At 43.9% G+C, this 18,805-nt stretch overlaps 1 protein-coding gene across 2 annotated transcripts in view; it reads right to left on the bottom strand.

The window, feature by feature from the left end:
* ACOT11 (acyl-CoA thioesterase 11) overlaps positions 1-4,667 on the bottom strand; it is a 65,104-nt gene extending 60,437 nt beyond the window's left edge. Inside the window, exon 1 of one of the 2 annotated variants that reach the window (XM_083448082.1) lies at positions 4,436-4,667. The gene's annotated coding sequence lies outside the window, so the exon portion shown is untranslated. The remainder of the gene's footprint in view (positions 1-4,435) is intronic. The other variant, XM_083448083.1, reaches the window with a different exon arrangement.
* Positions 4,668-18,805: the final 14,138 nt, after the last annotated feature.

Below are 18,805 nucleotides of genomic sequence, written 5' to 3'. Positions count from 1 at the left end.
CCCACTTTCTCTAGAGGCAATTAATTGCCACCGGCAGGTACAATATGTTGGACAGCATAGAGATGGGACAAAGTTCACCCAGTCAATGGAAGGAGTTCTACTAACTATCTAACTAACATTGTTTGGGTCAGAAAAGAGTCCAGGATTATCACTGTTCTATATTTCCACACTGTTCATAAACCCTGAAGAGTTCTTGCAGCATCTCACAAATCAACAAACAACAACAAAACACTCAAAACAGTAAGACAGAGCTGCAATATTTAGAAAGCAAGGTAAGACACTCACTAAAATAGAATCTAAAAGGTCCAGGCAAACACACACAGAATTTTTTTACCTTATATTGAAAAGACAAAGTCAGCTTCACACAAACTTCCCTTTGAGAAGGCATTCCAAAGCCAGGACACCACTCCTGGAAAGAGCAGGTCCCCTCACCATCACAAAAGGCAAGGGGATCCAAGAAAGGGCCTCTAAGATATATCTCCACCTGCAGGCAGATTCATTTGGGAGCCAGTAGTTCCTTAGGTATCCTAACCCTAAACTGTACTTGCCATTTTTTTCTACCTAACCAGGCAGCATGTAACTTACCCTCTTTGTGCAAAACCTTACTTGCTTTGTAAGCACCTTCGTGGTGTACATATGTGGAGCCACACATATCTGAATTGCTTAGAGGGTCTCTGGGTGGTTGGCCCTTCACTGCAGTAGGGTATTGCCCTAGGATCAGCCTTCTCCAACCCTTCATATGTTGTTGGACTATAACCAGCCCTTTGGATTAGTAGCCCAAAACATGTTGAGGACACCAGGATGGGAAAGACTGGCCCAGACAGGACCAGGGACAGGAACCTGTGGTCCTCCATATATTGTTGGGCTCCAGCTTCCATGATCAGGAATGATGGGAGTTGCAGGCCAACAACATCTGCAGTACCGCCAGTTCTCCACCTGTGGCCTGGATGGGGACCTGAGGGAGGTTTAAAATAGCACAAGCAACACCATTCCTCGCCACTTCAGAGACAGCTGCTTCCCCACCTTTTATCTTAACCTAGATTCTCAGTTGCTTCAGCTCATATATTCCCAGTTTTCAACCATCAGAGCTTCTTTTACACATTCTGGGAATATTTAAAAACAGAAAGATGAGCAGCAATCGTGAGATTCTCATGGGGGATTATTGGTGTATAATTAAGCAATATCCATAGTAACAAGCAAATCTGCATTAGCCTGACCTAGTTTGAAAAATTCCATCAGCTTGTTGAGGGACAATGACATATTATCTCCCAAAGTACCCCCAACTTTGAAAGCACAACAAAGGCAGGACTTTTCCAACAATGAGGCAGCCAGAGACAAGGAACTAGGAACTCCATGGCACAGAGCGAGTTTATGTAATTTTCTGTTCACATAATTTCAAAAAATGTCTGTATAAGTTATTAAGGTGAAGGGAAATCCCAAACTTGTGTTTGCTTCACAGATGAACACATCATTATGTCACCTTGAACAGTTTGGAAAGGTGTGGAATAAAATTGCGAACTAAAATACATATTACAAAATCCTACAGAGATGATACTTCTCTGCATAAACATTCACGTATGAATGGCCTGTGCAAGATTATGCAAATATTCTTTGGGTCTAGCTGAAAATTGCAGCCACCACAATTCACCTTTCCTGCTAAATTCCTCCAAAACCCACCAGCTACATACATATTCTTACTCCCCTCTGCTTTTTTTCTTCCATTTCCCCAAAGGATGCCCCTTGGTGACTCAGAAAATGTGTAACTACTTTAGGCACAACGTACACTTAAAGCACCTGCTCCAAAAAAGAAATCTGGAAACTGTAGTTTGTGAAGCGTGCTTTGAACTGTAGCTCAGTGAGGAGTAAACGACAATTGCAGGATTCTGGTTTTTTTGTGGGGGAGGTTCCTGTGTGTACACAGAGAGTATTACATTCCAGGGGTGAAATGAGGTCACCAAAAGCTTATACCATTCTGTATTATTTTTATTTATTCTCTCTCTCTCTCTCTCTCTCTCTCTCTCTCACACACACACACACACACAGAGAGAGAGAGAGAGAGAGAGAGAGAGACTGAGCATTGGGAAAGATACAGCATAACTCCTAAATACATTGTAAATTTACTTCTCTTCCTCAGATTTTCAGTGTGGGGAACAGCCAGTCTCCACGACAATGCTGTTGACTTAAAACAGACTCTAAAACAGACACACTTTTTCCAGCCCATTTATTTCTAAAGATGACTGGTCTACTGTTCTCATGTGCATGCACACACAAGAACCTGTCTGACACCGCCTCCAGCTGCCTTCTTCAAGAAAGAATACTTGGCAAAGGTCAGCTATTCAGATCCCTCAAGGTCCATCCTCCCAGTAGACAGAAACTGGCCAACTAAACTTGCCTAATTGGTTTGCCCTCTGTGGCAATCTCTTTTTTAACAACCAGAGTCACAGGGTTGGGATGGGGAAGACGTTGAGAGATCGTTCGGGCCAGCTTCCCATCTCACTACAACAGCAATAACATGCTTGAGAAAGTAAACAGAAAAGTCATTCAAAAGTCATTCAAGGAGGTTCAAAGTCCCCGTCATGCACTTTATAAATAACTAGTGAAACAGGAGGAGTGTATATGGATGTGTGGCTGAGGGACAGGAGAGTCCTTGCATAAAGGAGCCATAAACCACAGGACATACCTTGGCTACAGCTTGTGGTTAGTGTAGAGAGAGCTAAACTATGAGCCTGTGTTCCGACAACATGCCAAGTCAAACTGCGGCTTGCCTAATCATTTATTTATTTATAAAATACTTAAATAACACAATTTCAATAAAGTATCAAAACTGTGTACAAAAAAATCTATACAATAAAATAGCAGACAAAATAAACCAGAATCACAAATCACCAGTCAACAGTTTAAAACGAATCTCTGTAAGCCTGGCAGCATAGAAAAGCCTGTGAAGATTAAATATCAAATAATAATGTTGGTGAGATAGGACAGTGCCAGGTTCAGATTTTGTTCTCAGCAAACCTTCCTCTTCCTCCCAGCTGTCCCTTAAGTTGCCCTCTGTGCTATATGCTGCTCCATCGCCTTATTCATCACTAGAGGGACAATAGCTGCAAGAAGGGGCAGCAGCAGAGAAGAGGAGGCAGCGGTGGCAGCCAGGTCCCGAGAGCTATGCCAGCCAGAGAGTAACCACACATCTAGAAAGGCAAGGGCACTAACACCTAACTAGGCACTTCCTTCTGGATAAGGGTCAATGTATGATTGTGTTGCTTTACATACGTCCACACTGGACACACAGTCTTCCATTCATGTCTGCCAATGCAGCAGGCAGGGCAAAAGGGAAAATAACTGAGTGTCACTTCCAGAAATTACTGGCACTGAGTTAGTGCATCCTAAGCGCCAAATAAATCTCTACCTAGTCGTGGGGAATAATCTATGGAGAGCATTTGGTCATGCCATTCCTGACCCACAAGGACCATTCCAAATGGACAGTTTAGAGCACATTTACTGCAGGGAAGCCAGGCATCTTTCTGGGACAGAATTCCATGATATTCTTGCAACTTCCACAGATGGAAACCGCAAGCAACAAGTGTTCAAATATTGCTCTTCAAATGTTGGGAAAGTTCTGTTCCCAGCTTAGCTCTATTTCTGCTCAGTGAGTAGCAACTCATTGCATGAAAAACACTGTCTTCTACAGAAACGTCAGGTCTATCAGCAGTTTCCATTGTGACTCAGCCATGTTTAGAAAGTGTGGAGCGCGGAAAATGTGGACCAGCTTTTGGTGGGGAAAGTGAAAGGCACATTTTAGACTCTTTTTTTGGCTCCAGAACCAACTTAGCAGTGATTCTAAACACCAAACAAACAAGATGGTAAAAATTGCAAGCCTCATTCACCTTGGAGATTATATACTTAACAGAGATTCTGAAGTCTCTAACCCCAGGTACCTGAAGAACCATCCTGTCATCCATATGAGAAAATTTAGCGTGAGAGGGTAACATGCAAAGTGGAGGTAGGAATCCTGAAAAAGGCCAGTTGTGGGACTGTCAGGGAGTTTGGAAACTACTGCTGAAAAAGCTAAGTCTGTAGATGTCCTCTTCCTTTATTTGATAAATGCCATGTCATGGAAGAGAAATAAGATGGTCCACTGCTCCACCAGGAACCTTCAAAAATAAAGTGTGCATTTCCCTCTTAACCACAGAAGTGTTGCTGTTTTTATCACAACTGCGCACCAATAAAGTTCTGTTCTGCCTAAGGCAGCTTCATCAGTGCAGAGGTATTTAGCACTAAACACACACCGCTTTAGCAGCCTTCCCCAAGATCAGGAGTTCACTGCTCATTTCCTCCACCCTTTATTATTATTTTTACCCCAAAATAATAACGTTTCTCACACCCCAGGAAAACTCTTAGCCGTGGCTAGGTCTCTCCCAATCTCCTCTGCCCCTCTCACCTTCGCCAGAGGAAGCTGAAAACTGCCAAAGATTGTTCCTGTGAAGCAGACAGGCACTTGCACTGAGCGATCTCAGTTCAGGCTGCGACTCGCAGTGAAGGAGGAAACCCAGGCCACCTGCACGCAGGACTTTTCTGCCCCATGCTTTTTATTCTCTCTGTGTGAGTCCTTAGGGCTTTCCAGGCAGAGCCACTGCCAGGGCTTTCCTTCGGATCACTGGGGAGTGGTAAACCCTCAACTTCCGTAAAAAAAAAAAAAAGTCTTTTGAAGTTTTCTTAAGGTGGAACTTTGTAGAACTGTTCATCGTTAGCCAACTTTCCTAACTCTTTCATCAATCCTCTCTCCCATTCCTTTTAAAGTAACAGAAATTTCTCTATAATTTTCAAGAACCTCGAACATTGGCTACATACTACTCCTTACCAATCTGTAGGCAATAAACAAAGAAGCAGAAGAGCCTTGATTCTGAGATTGCTTCCAGAAGGCCCCTTCAACAAACATCCATCATATTCAAAGTGCATTCACCACACATTTAAAGCACATGACTTTCCCCCAAATAATCCTGGGATCGATCTGTGGCGTCCCCCTCGCAGACCTACAATTCCCAGTACCCTGAACAAACTACAGTTCCCACAATCCTTTGGGGCAACTCACGGGCTTTAAAGGTGAGTTGGATGTGCCTTAAATGCACGGTGTGGATCTTAAGGTTGCATCAATACTTTCCAGTGCATGTCCCTGTCATTTTCCTTATCACAGAAAGTCTGTTTCTTTGGCGTTTGTTTTGCAACAGCTCCAAATGAGCTTTAACGCACAGCCTGAATTTGCCAGTGACTGTCTGGAAGCCAAATTGTCGGTGTGATAAATTTTAAGTCAATTTAAAGTTTATAAAAAAGGTACAGGAACCCCTGACCATTAGGTCCAGTCATGACCGGCTCTGGGGCTGCAGTCCTCATCTCGCTTTATTGGCCGAGGGAGCCGGCGTACAGCTTCCGGGTCATGTGGCCAGCATGACTAAGCCGCTTCTGGCGAACCAGAGCAGCGCACGGAAACGCCGTTTACCTTCCCGCCGGAGCAGTACCTATTTATCTACTTGCACTTTGACGTGCTTTCGAACTGATAGGTTGGCAGGAGCAGGGACTGAGCAACGGGAGCTCACCCCGTCACAGGGATTCCAACCGTTGACCTTCTGATTGGCAAGTCCTAGGCTCTGTGGTTTAACCCACAGCGCCACCCGCGTCCCTAAGTTTATATTCTATTACAAATCTCAGTATTTCAGCCTTACAAAAACTTCCTAAGTCATAAATATAGGAGAGGGGCGTAGTTGGACAATATGGCCAATAAGCCATATAAATGTGAAGAGGCATTTGTTGACCGTGGCAGTAAGGAATAGTTACTCCAAGATATATCCTTTCCTCCCCCACCAGCATCACCTATGAGGCCAAAGTTGTAAAAACCTGCCACAGCCACAGTGTGAAGGATGAAAGCCAATCTCCAAAGAACTGAGACATGTTCTAAGTGTAGCCAATAACTGAGGAAACAAAGAGGTAAGTGGAGGCTGCAGCTGTTGCACTTGCAGAACTACCAACTGTGAATTCATGACTACCATTTTACACACACACACAATAACATTAAGAAGAGCCTGCAGGATCAGGTCAGTGGCCCATCTAGTTTAGCACCCGGCCCTCACAGTGGCCAACCAGATGCCTCTGGGAAGCAGGACACAAACACAAGAGCTTTCTCCCTGCTCCTGTGGTTTCTGTGGAGGCAGAGCCTAGTAGCCATTGATAGCTTTATCCTCCACGAAGTTGTCTAATAGTGGCCATCCCTTCTTCCTGTGGGAGTGAGTGCCGTAGTTTAAAACTATCTGCTGGGTGAATAAGTAATTTTATCTGTCCTGAACCGTCCAACATGAGATGTCCATGTGTTCTATTGTTATGAAAGATGGAGAAAACCTGCTCTCCGTCCACTTTCTCCATGCCACACGATAGTTTTAAATGCGTCTAATGTATTAAATGTATTTAAATGTCAGCTGTGTGCCTGTGCTACGCACCCCCTTAGTCCGTCATGCTTCTCATTTTTAAACAAATCAAATGTATATACTTAAGTTTGATTGAATAATAGGGAACAAATGTAGCTCTTTGCAGATGGTTCAGATCATCTGGATATTGTTGTCCCTCCGACCCGTATTCCTCGCTGTGCATGTTACCCTCTTTTCTTACCCTCCCTTCAAACTCAAGCCAAATATGTGCAGTCAGGCAACACCCAGCTGAGAGACCCGAGGGCTCAAGAGTAAATATCCAAGTGTACAGGAAAAAGCAACTCTAAAGAAATATAAAGGCATTTATAGTAAAAACTAGCAGAAAGGTTTGGAAGCCAAGACCCTACCCTCTTGTGGATCATGACAAGGGGATGTTATTGCCTTGTTCAATTCCTTTTAACCTTTTCAGTGTTTGAAATATGCATTAATAAAATTCCTCACAAGTACTTAGATTTCCAAGAGCAAAAAGGTTCGTTCTGAATTGCTCTAGAATATCATCCAGGAATTACTGCATCCAACATCCACATCTGGCTTGAAGTAAAGTATGACTAGATGCAAAAATATCCCTCCTCAGTTTCAAGATTCCTCTGGGATGGTGCATCTACTACATCCATGCCTAATCTGTTGCAGTGGTTGAACTTCCCATGTGGTTAGGAAGCATTTACAGCACAGCTTTTACAACACAACCCTATATGTTACTCAGAAGTAAATTCAATAGGGTTAGGCTCCAATCCTATAAATGCATTAAGTGTTACTTTTAATTTTTGATTGCACAATTTTGTTTCTGACAGCAATGTGAAACGATCCATACCGTGCATTTAAAGTACAATCAATGTGCATTTAAAGTACACAACTTTCCCAAAACAATGATGGGAACTTCACAGACCTACAACTTCTAGTACCCCTAATGGACTACAATCCCCAGAGTTTTAAATCATGTGATTTAAATGTATGTTGGATCTGCTTTAAATGTATAGTGGGTGTTTGGGGGGTGCTTTTTTTCTTCACTTCCCCCAATTTCCAACTCTCCGTGTCGTGCAAGTCCTCGCCATTTGATTTTACTATGCGAGATGTGGAAAAGCTCCTTAGACAAACAGAGGTGACACAGGCCACCAGTTTGCATATTGAGATGTGTGCAGCACACTTACCAATCATTGTAGGGGCAATAATTAAACATGTGCGTATTAACTGCTGCTATGTGCATCAGCCGTAAAGTGTCTCATGGATTCTTCTACAGAGCATCCACCTCATGGAACATCTTCACATCACTGCTAATTCCTGTATGGGGCAGCTGCTCCATATGGAAAGCACTTCCAGCAGCTTCCATAATACATCCTATTGACCAGCCCTCTGCTGTCCTAGTGTCATCAACAAGAGCACAAGCATTGGATTAGCTGTTCAGTGTGAAAAACAGCAAGAGACCCTCATAATCTCCAGGTTTTGCCATCCTGGCAAGCACACTACCATTGTTCTAGAATACAGACCCATGAAGAACTTGTGTTTATAATGCAAGTAGAGATCCAGAACTCAGGGGTAACAGAAGCAGGGGTAAAAATCAAGACCGGGTTTAGGTGTGGGGCCGAAGTTTGGAGGCAGTAATTCTAAGAGTTATTCTATGTTCTTAAGATCCCTTTTTCAAACAGCCTCTTGTGAAAATCTGCCCCTTGATAAAAGTTGCCACTATGAATTCTTCTTCCCTGGTACAGTGGTACCTCGGGTTACATACACTTCAGGTTACAGACTCCACTAACCCAGAAATAGTACCTTGGGTTAAGAACTTTGCTTCAGGATGAGAACAGAAATCGTGCTCTGGCGGTGCGGCAGCAGCAGGAGGCCCCATTAGCTAAAGTGGTGCTTCAGGTTAAGAACAGTTTCAGGTTAAGAACGGACTACCGGAACGAAATAAGTACTTAACCCGAGGTACCACTGTAATACCAAGGATGGGATGTGTCTTATGCCTTAATGTGCAAAGTCATATTACAATGCTTTCCTCTTCTTTTCTTGTTTACACAGTGAAGGGAATCACCATTCCTATGTTTCCTTTACCGCAAGGAATTGCATCTTTTCTTACAAGGGCGTATGAAAAATGTCTAAGAAATCCAGAGCCTCCAGCCTAGAGACTTGACATTATTCTTATTTAGGGAGCTGCACATCTTCCATTGTCCCATAATAAATATCGAACAGAAAACCTGTTAAGTAAAAGATGGCATTATCCTCTGAAGAAGAAGAGCTTGAGGGGGCAAATATCACCACATTGTTTATGGCATACCATCCATCTGGCTCAGATTTTATCTGGAATAGATATCCAGTGCATCTCTCCAGAAGTAGTGTGCTCCAGAACATTTTATAGTATTGCTTCTCTTCCCTCCCAGCCCCTCGCTCCCACAGGCTTGTTTACAATGTGTACACTTTTATGGCTCAGGAAAGAAAACAGCCTCTATAATCATGCATAGTAATCAACCCTCATTATTTACTCTTAATGATTTTACAGTATTTTTACACTAGTCCCCTAGAAATTTTAGTCATCCCAAAGAGAATAGCTTGCTTGTAACCATTTGCTAATTGCACGTATGAATGTCAATTAATTCACTTAGCTAATTATCCACTCTATGAACATCATGCACCAAAGAACTGTAAAAAGACAGGCATATGGTAATAGATTTGGAACAGAACATAGCATGTTGGTGGGTATTCATTTCATCAGATGAGGCATTGGGGGGGGGGATGGACACATGTGTATTAAGTTAGTATGTCAGCACACCCTGGATGAAAAGGCACTGTCAGCTTGGGGAATACCAGCTCCATAAGCCATAATTACAGCATTATGCTAATTGTGCCTGAACATTGATCAAAATATCACTGGAAGGATACTGCAACAACACTACAACTTTGGTTTGGAGATCGCATCGCAAGTCAAGCGTTTAAGAGGTTCTAATCATCTTGCTCCTTTCAACATAAGCAAGAATTACGTTTCATCTAGGAGTCCTCTTGAAAATCGCTAAGAGGGAAAATGCACACAGCTTAATTGGCAGAATTCCTTATAAACCTAATCCCAAAGAACCCAAATGTTTCAAGAGGCCTCACATCACATGTTTTGGTCCGAGAGATGCAACTGTATTCAAGTCTCAGCCTTTGGTTCTAGAACACTTATCGGATAAGGAGAGCAAAGCCCAAACAACTGATTTTTATCAATTTTGCTCTCTGGAAATCAGCAGCCAAGAACTGCAGGTTTCACAACAAGGTCACATCCACGCCATACATTTACGCCGCTTAAAGTGTTGTGGCTGCTCTAAATGTATGATGTGGATGTGACCTAGGCATTAACAACTAAAACTTGACAAATCTGTGTTTATCTGTGAGAGGAGGACAATAACATTGGGCGTTTTCAGGCTAGCAACTCCTATTCAGCAATTGCTCTTCCACCGTAAGCATGATGAAGAAGAAAAGCATACTTTCCACACTTTGGGGATACAGCGCTTTGTGTGTACAGTGTACATTCTGCTATGCTCCAGCCACACTAATGGGGATAACATAGTCATGTGAGCATGGAAGGGACCATTTACCTGAGCGTGTCATTTACATAGGAATATATGACAAGTCAGATCATTGCTCCATCTAGCTCAGTACTGTCTACAGTGGTACCTCGGGTTAAGTACTTAATTCGTTCCAGAGGTCCGTTCTTAACCTGAAACTGTTCATAACCTGAAGCACCACTTTAGCTAATGGGGCCTCCTGCTGCTGCCGCTCCGCCAGAGCATGATTTCTGTTCTCATCCTGAAGCAAAGTTCTTAACCCAAGGTACTATTTCTGGGTTAGCAGAGTCTGTAACCTGATGCGTATGTAACCTGAAGCGTATGTAACCCACGGTACCACTGCACTTTGACTGGCAGTGGTTCTCCAGGATTTCAGGCAGGCGGGCTTTCCCAGTCCTACATGGAGATGTCAGTGATCTTTTACATGCAAAGCACTTGCTCTACTGCTAACCTCCCTTTCTCTTCAGCTCATTGAACTATTGTTATTTTTAAAATTTGCATGGAAACGTGTGTGTTTTTTTTACCTACATGCTTTTGCATAACTTCTTCAATACTTTTTAAGGCAAAGAAAGTGTTTCAGTACAAGTTTTAAAAACTCAATTTATAAACAACATCCTGATAAAATGGCACCACCATGAAAAGGTAGCTCTGGAGGGGCAGGGAAGCAAATGCATGGGCAACGGACTCATGTGCTCAATATGTCACTCCACATCCCCTGACCACATCTATTTAAAAAGATGGAAGCATTCTGTCCCTTTGGATAATGAAAGGAGCCAAGAGTTCCCCAGACATCATTTCATATTGCTCCCCCACCCCGCCGCCACCTAATAATTAGTAGCCACTCACTTTGTTAACTTTAGTGCATAAGCTTCTCTGTCTGGTATACTTCCCTTCCCCCTTATATGTAATCAATGTACCATATATGCACGTGAGATGCTATCAGAAATATTTGAGGGCTAGTAACATCTGAAGACCTGCATGTAAAGTTATTTCAGCTCTGATCTGCACATTCAACCGTTCTGAAGTAGTAGAGTCAAGGGCAGAACTTCAGATTACAAGGGGCGAGGCAGGAAGATGACATTTGATGATGATGATGATGATGGTGGTGGTAGTGGTGATGATGATGATTAACTGTACCCCACCCACCTGACAAAATATAAAGGAACACAACAAATGCTCACTTGCCTTAAACAAAAACAATCCCTGCCAGAAGATGACCCAGAATAAATGAGAGAGTGGTTCTTCTGTGTACTCTGCTAATTTTCCTATTTAGGGCAATATTCAAAAATTTTATCCACACAATCCCTGTAATCCACACAATCTGAAATGGAGCAGACCATGCTATCATCTCAAAACTCTACAACCTCATCCGCTCCTCATTCTGCTGCATGTGTAGCTCTGGTGCCACTAAATTCTTAATACAAGTAACTTAAGATAATACCACCTTATCATCTTATTTATGATGGAGTTTACCCAGGATTTGAACTGGAGGACTTCTACCTCAAAGAGATCATGCACTTAACCTCTCACCCGTAAGGTTGGCTCATGTAGACTCTTTAAAAGCTGGACATAAACTGTAATCTCCTTTCACAGCTAAAGAGGATGCTGAACCATCACAATTCCTTCCAAGATGCAAGAGCCCTCCTTTACAGAAGCGCTCGCTCTCTCTCTCGCTCTCGCTCTCTCTCTCTCTCACACACACACACACTATGTTATGCAGCAAGCGTCCTACAACCTGGGAACTCTGTACTTCCAAAGTGCATAATAAAAGCAGTTTTGCAGACATCTCCAATGGAAAAGGCTCATTATGAAATAGGAAAGAGGCACTAGCTGGCGCATTAGCCTAATAAATCATAGCCTTGTAGATTCTTTTGCATTAGCTAGCCTAGCCTCTGGGACAACTTGAGGTTCTGGCAGAGATGGAAATCCTAACCAAAGTATTAAATCTTCGTGGTGATGCTAGCAAACCAGCCTGCCTTAGTCCTTTCCCACCTACAACTGCCCCTTTTCTCCTGAACTTCCCTTTAGATCCTTGGGAGCTCACAGACAGGCAGATTCATATACAGCCAGCAAATTAACCATTTAAAGGAAGTATCCACTTTTAGTCTTTAGTCATCATGACTGCTGGTTCTGTACTGTATATAAAAAAGTTGTCCATTGTCATATTGTAACTTCCAGTGTTTCACAGAGAAGCATCTTATTCTGCAAATGCAGAATAAGGCAGTCTTAGAATCTCAGTTTCTATTTAAGCTTTCTTTAAAAAGCGTTCTTTAGCAGTTAAGATAATTTGAAGTTTATCTATATGATGATGTGGGTTTAAAAATGACTCAAAAGACAGAGCAGGGTTTTCTACAGGCAAGAGAGCAGCACTTCACCACCCTGTCTGATGATGTTCACCCCTGCCAACCATTTATATATATATATATTTTAAAATTGAAGCAAACATGCACTTCTTCCTTTGCAGAAGCCACATTTGCTTGGTTCAGAACCTGAATTCCTTCAATGCATTATTCGATAAAAGGGGTTCCCAGTACCTTGCCTACCAACAGATTGAGCATGCCTCAGCAAATTTCTGAATTGTTAAATTCAAACCCCCATACCATACTTTTGTACATCAGGTTACTCATAGCTCAACATCTCAACTCCAGGTATAAAAGTTAAAAGTACTAAAATCAGAATTTGGCTGAGAACCAGCTTCCAATTAAGATGGACATCCCTGTTATCATCTGGCTGTATGAGGTACAAACTCAGTAGCCTCTGGAAACAGCATCTGCAGTAGGTACATATATAGCATATATGTATCAATTGCTAAGCAAGCTACTGTTGGAAGGTATGAGAAAAACAGCAGTGTGCTGTGCACTGAGCACACTATGAATGCAAGTCAGGTAAATGTCACACTAAGATAGCCTGCAGAGTACCTAGTTTGCAATTAGAATTCACAAGCAGCCTGTTTGCAAATGCTGACCAAAGAGTACTTGGACACACACCTAGAAATACACACATAAGTTCTTTTCCTTGTACCTTGACCTGTTCTATGAATACCAGAAATCCCTCTGCAGAATTGACCAAACTGATTTATTTCACTAGAACTAATGTTTTATGTTTAAATTGGTGGCCAACTTTAAAATCTGATCCATTATTCTAAAGCTCTCCCTGTGGTTTAACAGCGGGGGGATTTCCCTTTCCAAAACCAACAGTATATGCAAAATTATTAATGTGGCTGATCCAAAACACACCCAGCTTGCAAGTCATTCCATGTTTACAGTACCACCACAAAGACGGCAAAAGCAGTTTAAACTAACAATGCTTCTTAGCTTTAATCCACTGTTCTTGCTTTTCTGGTTTCTGAAACACATTCGGAATTCATGATGACCATAACAGATTGAAGAACTGGGCCCCAACTATCAAAATGAATTTCAACAGGGACAAATGTCAGGTTCTACACTTTGGCAGGAATAACCAGCTGCATAAATACAAGATGAGGAACACCTGGGCTGCCAGCAGTATATGTGAAAAGGACCTAGGTGTCTTAGTAGACCACAAGCTTAACATGAGTCAACAGTGTGATGCAGAAACAAAAAAAGCTAATGCTATTCTAAGTTGCATCGACAGAAGTATAGTGTCCAGATCAAAGGAAGTAATAAAGTAAAGGTAAAGGTACCCCTGCCCGTACGGGCCAGTCTTGACAGACTCTAGGGTTGTGCGCCCATCTCACTCAAAGAGGCCAAGGTCCAGCGCTGTCCGAAGACACTTCTGGGTCACGTGGCCAGCGTGACATCGCTGCTCTGGCGAGCCAGAGCCGCACACGGAAACGCCGTTTACCTTCCCGCTAGTAAGCGGTCCCTATTTATCTACTTGCCCCCGGGGGTGCTTTCGAACTGCTAGGTTGGCAGGCGCTGGGACCGAACAACGGGAGCGCACCCCGCCGCGGGGATTCGAACCGGCAACCTTTCGATCGGCAAGTACAACTTTATTCTGCCTTGGTCAGACCCCACCTGGAGTACTACGTCCAGTTCTGGGCACCACAATTTAAGAAGGATGTTGACAAGCTGGAACGTGTGCAGAGAAAGGCGACCAAGATGATAAAGGATCCGGAAACCAAACCTTATAAGGAATTTTTGAGGGAGCTGGGTATGTTTAGCCTGGAAAATAGAGGGAGATATGATAGCCATATGGAAGATGGAGCAAGCTTGCTTTCTGCTGGGGAAAGGACCTGAAAGGTCTGTTCGGCTGGGGAGTGGGGAAGCAGATTTATTGCACAAGGATTCCCAACCAGCTATAATTGCACGACCTGAATTTGCCAACACACAACTGAATTCCATCAGAAAATACTGACAGTCCCATGTTTGGAGAAGTTTTCACAGCAGTTTAGACTTGTGGACAAAGGGAAAAGCAGTTTTAGCAGGCACTTAGACATCACTGCTCCAAACACAGCACTGATCATCTAGCACAGGCAGGAGTTAGGAAAAGCTGAAAGGGAAAACACAAAAGAAGTTTGTAAAGCTTTGTAATTAACAAGCTTGTGCATGTAACTCTGCCCTCTCCTGGAAGGAACTAAATACTGAACTGACTGCTAAGCACCAAAGCAGCACCACCATGTTTACTAAATGTCACTTGTTGGAGAACAAGCAAAGGCATCATCCAGCAAGCTCATTACAAAAAGCCAAAGATCGTCAAGTCTGGACTAGGTTTGGGCCAATTACTAAAATGAGAAACAATCGAGACATGACAAAGGAAAAAGTAATTTTTCACTAGTAAGATGCTTTATTTTGACCTATAATATGTCACTTAACTATTGCTAATCCAATATAGGAAGAGAACAAAACTATACAGTTAATATTAGTTTGCGTCAGTTTCTAGATGCCAGGAATACAAAGGAATGACTTTCAGAAAACAACTTCAGACAAACCTTCCTTTTGAACCTAACTCCAAGAGCTCTGCATTTGACACTATACCCATGAGCCTTTACAGGATATTTTCATCCTAAATATTGATTAACCTAAAATAGCTATCTGAAATATCTGTGAAACAAAATGCAGGCTTTCTAAGTGAGCATACTGCAGTGTAGCTAGACGGAGACTGCCAAAGTACTACACTCACCTACATATAAATATTTCTTACGAAAGCTTTGCAGAATTATTAAGTCCTGGAACCCTATTTGTTACAACTGTATGATAAAGCAGGTGCCAACTGGACAATGACCTCCATGGGGAGGTCCACCAGACATAGATGCAAACGTATATTCAGGTGGCAGGATAGAACCTAGGTAATTGGGTTATATTGATGCTGCTTTTCCCTTCATTTTCTATTTTGACTTTGGCTGTCCCTGGAATTTTGCTATTGTGCATGCTGGTTCCAGTCTTGTAGGGAAAACAGCATAGAATTGCAGAGTTGTACCCCCAAGGGTTGCAATGTCATGTAATAACTGAGATATATATGGCTATATATCTCAGTGATAGAGCACCTGCTTTGTGTGCAGGTTCAGTTATTGGCATCTCTAGGCAGAGATAGGACTAGGAATATTCCCTGCCTGAAACCCTAAGGCAGCCTTTCTCAACCTTGGGTCCAAGATGTTGTTGGACCAAAACTCTCATCCTTCCTAGTAAGAAGGACCAGTGGTCAGGGATGATGGGAATTATAGTCGAACAACAGCTGGGGACCCAAGGTTGAGAAAAGCTGCCTTAGAGCAGGGTTTCCCAAACTTGGGTCTCTGGCTGCTTTGGGACTACAATTCCCATCATCCCTGACCACTGGTTCTGCTAGCTAGTGATGATGGGAGTTGTAGTCCCAAAGCAGCTGGCAAGCTCAAGGAAGGATGGCTAATGCATTGCCATCACACCCAGACATAGGCCATGCTGGCGGGGGCTGATGGGAGCTGTAGTTTAGCAGCATTCAGTGTCTCACATGCTCCCCTCACACATCCCATGCGCCACACAGCGCTGCCATATTTGAAGCACTTTCTTTCCCTCAAAGAATCATGGGCAGGCAGTTGCAGCTCCCAGCAACCCTTAACAAACCACAATGCCCAGAATTCTTTGAGGGGAGAAGGAAATGTGTTTCAAATGTGCTTTACAGAAAAAGTGTGCACGCAACCTAACTCTACCCAACACTGAGCTAGAAACGAGCCGGTGGTCTGATTAAGGCTGCTTGCTATGTTCTGAAGTTCAGCCCCCATTAAAACAACAGAACCCCATCCCAAAAGGCCGGGAAACCAAAATTAAAAAGTGGGTTGACTCAGTTCTTGAGGCAAAAACCTTCACTATTTTAAAAAAGTGACTGAGATAAAAGACGCTATTAATACTAAGGCCCTTGTCAGTTAATTCTCTAGGCCAGCAGGGGCCACTACCAACCAGCCCAGGCACAAACAATAATAAAATCTGCCTCAAGTTGCTCTACATGTGTTCAGCTACCTGAAACTGGCTTCCAAGGACAGCAGATTCCTGTATTTTCACGGGGGGGGGGGAGGAGCTCTCTGGAACCATATAAACACAGTGGCCCTTGCTGTAAGTTTGGAGCACATGGCAGAGCTCAGCATCCTTTGTGGATTCTTTTCTATGTGTATATTTTATATATATAATATGCAACAGCCCCATTTCCTTGTCCGTGTTGTACAACGTCTCCCGGCAACTGTGGTACTTTCCCTGGGCTACTCTGAGAGGCTTTTGTTGCCAGATATTCTTTTTATTTTATTGTATCCGCTAATCTCTCCCCTCTCTCTTTGAAAATGACAGATGTAAGCTCAGATCAGTTGCCTGACCCACGCCGTTCCTGCAAGACAAAGAAGTGTTCCCAGAGAGAATAAAGACCCGCTACACTGGATGCGCTTTCTCCCACCCCACCCCCCTTTCCTCCCTCAAAGTCTCCAGGGGTTTATAAACCAGTTGAGGGAGAGGGAGACTGCTTTTTTAAAAAAAGAAATCAAATTAGCGTGGCACCACGTGGACTTAAAAAAAAAAGAGGCACCAAGAAGCACCGCAGCAAGGATTAGCTGGCCAGCTTTATCTCTCCCCCCGCCCTCCGCATCCCTTCCCGAAGCCACACAGCTCTCCCTGCCAAAATTAATCTCTCCCGCGCCCCAAATTGGGGAATGAAATGCGGGTTTTGTGTGTGTGTGTTTGGGTGGGGGGAGGACCTGCCGGGTCTGGGTGCCGTGGGGCGGAGAGGTCTCTAGGGGGCAGTGTTGCTCCGAGTTCCTCTCGCGGCCAGTCCAGCTCGCGCGGCGAATATGCCTGTTCTCAGAAATGTCCTCTTCCACCCCGCTCCCTCCGCCCTTCATCCCCGGCTCCGCATCCTCTTCCCTCCCTCCCTAGTGCCAAGTGTCAGCCTCAGGAGGAATTAGCCATTGCAAAACCCCGAGGGAGTAGAAGAGAGCCGGTGTTGCAGAGCAGAAAATGCCAGGGTCTTTTCCACCGCTGAGCCTCTCTCTCTCCCCCCCCCCCTCCCGCGCTTTCCCACACCAGACACTGCAGTGGCTCTAAAGCAAACCTGCTGCACCCCTCTTTTTTGGGGGGGGGGGAGACAGAAGGGGCATCTTGCTTCCGTCTCCTCTTTGCATGTTAAAAGGGGCGGGGGAAAGATGAGAAACCAGTTCGCCTCTCACATTAAGCACACAATAAATGGCTACGTTAGAAAGGATAGGGATCTCAGCACAAAATCTGCAATAATGGATTTCTACCCAAGCAAATGATTCTCTCTCTCCAGACTCGAAATTTTGGTTCTGGTAGGAGAGGCACATTTGGAAAAGCCCCCCCCCCCCCTTAAACACACACACACACCTCCATATGATTTATTCCTGCAGAGACAGGAAAAGGAAAGTACCCCACTTTTTGGGGGGTGGGGAGGCAACCTCTGCGTTTCGACTCGCTCTCATAGCCCGGCGGGCGAGAGAAAGTATTGATAACCCCAGTATAACATCCCACCCCCCCAACCCCCAACATTTACTTACAACGAGGAAATAAAAGCTGTTTTGTTTTTAAGCAGAAAGTTTTGCTAGACGGAAGAAGAAGAGAAAAAAAACTTTGCATCTAATCACTGAGAGGAAACTTTTAAAAAAAGAAGCAAGCCACATAGAGAGCGCCTTTAATTGAAACCATCTCTGCAGTGGAAAAACACAGCCCCCCCTTCTCCCCCTGTGTCCTATGAAATCATAATAAGAAACGTGCAAAGGGGTTGCGAGGGGAAGAGAGCAGGGTTGTGGGAGGCTAGTATAAAATCCTGCAGACACTGGGACACAGTTTTGATACTATGGTTACTTGATCTGACCAAAACATGCAGCAAAGAGCAGTGACAACAACAATAGATCAAGCAGCAAAGGAAATTCCTTCCGGGATGGACAGAGTGGAGGGAGGAGAGCTGCATGGCTGGAACGCTGAGACACGAGGCTCCGCCAATCAGCGCGCAGCAGCCAGCAGTTTCAAAATGCCCCTGCTCTCCCCACCTCCCCTCCCTTTCCCCTGCTCTACACAAGAATTGCTGAGACGTTTCTCTACACACGTCTCTGTAACCCTGAGTGTGCTGCTGCAGCAGCGAGATTTCCAAGTCCCCCAACACAGACACAGGCGCACACACACAACCCCACATTCCTCAGCCCTAAGCTGCACAAGTTGGAATCATAAAAATTCTCTCCCCCCCAGTTCTGGCTCCCTGCTAAAGCTTTTATGTGCAACTATATGGACAGACAGATCTATACTGTATGTATTGTAAAACAAAGACACCCAATGCAACTTGGGCCCCTTTAGGAGCAAGAAGGGTCAATATGCAGAAAGGCCTTGTTTATTAATATTGTCAGGACATCAAGAGACC

This window comes from Podarcis tiliguerta (assembly GCF_965153285.1).
Source record: "Podarcis tiliguerta genome assembly, chromosome: 6".
NCBI classification, from domain to species: domain Eukaryota; kingdom Metazoa; phylum Chordata; class Lepidosauria; order Squamata; family Lacertidae; genus Podarcis; species Podarcis tiliguerta.
Note: the sequence above shows the minus strand (reverse complement) of the source record. Positions and strands in the feature narration are given on the sequence as shown.